This window comes from Pinus tabuliformis, chromosome 5_1 (assembly GCF_031772625.1).
Source record: "Pinus tabuliformis cultivar Carrire ecotype Pingquan chromosome 5_1, CPIR1, whole genome shotgun sequence".
Classification (NCBI taxonomy): Eukaryota; Viridiplantae; Streptophyta; class Pinopsida; order Pinales; family Pinaceae; genus Pinus; species Pinus tabuliformis.
This window is the reverse complement of record NC_142305.1, coordinates 113260775-113262743: the sequence shown is the minus strand read 5'-3', so window position 1 is coordinate 113262743 and position 1969 is coordinate 113260775.

The following is a 1969-nucleotide window of genomic DNA, read 5'->3' as shown; positions in this document are numbered from 1 at the left end:
AAGGCGACTTCTATCCTTCGCTTGCTTCTTCTGTTGTCTTCTACTGCTCTTTTGCTAACTTCGCAGCGTCATGCGCCGCCTGGGCCTTAGCCATTGCTTCTTCCTTCTTATGTTTCTTTGCCAACTGCGCTATCTGCAGTTTCTCCTCTTCCTTCTTCTGTTGTGCTGCAGACTTCCATGCTTCCACCACATAGCTAGTTGGAGCGCGCCAGTCCGGCGACTGTGACTCAAGGTCCGTGAAGATGACATCATCTGTCGCCAGATAAGGTAACTCGTGCCATGTCTTCGCAGGGTTCTTCCGCACCTTGATGTAGACATGGTGAAAATCTACCTTGAACTCCGTGAAGCTCTGAAAACTGTTGTAGACTGTGGGTGATAACCACGGCTTGTGATTAATCCCCATTCTGATGTTCATATCCATGAGCACCTAGAATATTTTGTTGTCCCTTATCCTTTGTGCATCTCTAGTTGCTCACAACGAAGCATACTTCACTGCTTCCGGAAGGTCTTGCACGATCGTTAGGGTCTAGCTATCTTCGAGCAATTCCCATGCCACCAGTACTATGGACAGCAGAAGCCACACATAGTGAAACGTTTTTCCCTGCTCCTGTGCCTCGTGATAGTTCTCAAGGAACTCTCCGCACAAGTACTTTTCGCAGTTGAACTGGACCCCTTCTGCGCATTGCGCTGCTGGTGCAACCACTGGTGCGGGCACCTCATCCGTGCAACACTTCTGCATAACCTTCCCTGCCAATATTTGTGTCGTGACTTTAACCGCAGGGTTGTTGATGCTGGAAATGGCGTACCCTCTCTTCTTCTTCTCCAGCTTAAACTTCTTCTTCATGGCCTCTGCGATGGCCAAATCATCATTCTTTCCCTCTGAGATATTTGTTGGGTCCTCCCCTTTGCAAGAAAGCTGGGTAATTATGTGAATCAAATTTTCTGTGATGGGGATGGGCTCCTCCAGTTACAAACACCCATCATGTACTAGGTAGAGCAGTTGCTTGATGACAAAAATAGTCATTGGGGCGCGATGGTAATGCGGCACCTAGAGCAAGTTTAGCAAACCTGCTTTCTCAACTCCTCTCATCCATTCACACGGATCCAATTCTATGATTCCGGTTGGCACATCTTTCTTTTGGTGCATGAGCTATGCAGTCACGAGATGCGGGAACTTCTCATGGTCCGCGAGATCTCAATCCTCAAACTTCAGTGTGGGCACTCATCCCAAGTGCGCTCCTTCAAAATAATTTCATCAGGGAGTAGCAGAGTCTGTAGAGAGCTCTTGCTCTCATCTATATCTTTGGGCACCATTGCTTTACCCTTCTGCGGAGGAATATATGTGGGCAGCTTGGTAAGAGGGTCCTCACGTTGGGTCTCAACCTCCATTTCTACATCCTCCTCCTCTACTAGGATTTATTCAAATTCTTCCTCGTCATCAGCCTCCAAATTGATAGCCTTCCCCTTTTCTTCCATGGTGAGCCTAGTTCTCAATGGATTTCTAGGTGATATGTGCACCGGTACCATGGCCTACTTGTATTTCTTGGGTCTCGGTGTGTGTGGCAATTTAGGAATTTCTGCGACTATCTTGACACTTTCTGGGGCTTCCACTTCCATAATGGCTTGTGCGGATTCCTAGGAGATCATTACTTCAGTATCCATGGCTTCTTCAAGCGCTGCCATAGTGCGATTCCACAAGTCTCTCAATGTCTCGGGTAATTGCTTAAGCAACGAATTCACCTTCAGAAGACTGAACAAGTTTGGGTTCATGAGTTTCTGCGTGTGCAACAACTCTGTCCTCAAGTTGCCAAGTGTTGTTTGCTGGACAATCCTTTGTAATTTATAGAGCCTTTTGAATTTGAATTCGACCGTTCCCCCCACATTCGGTCCATTAATGCTAGATTGGCGGCAGATTTTCAAGAATCTAGCCCATAAAGTTCACCTTAAATGCCTGCCGCCTTCTCCATTT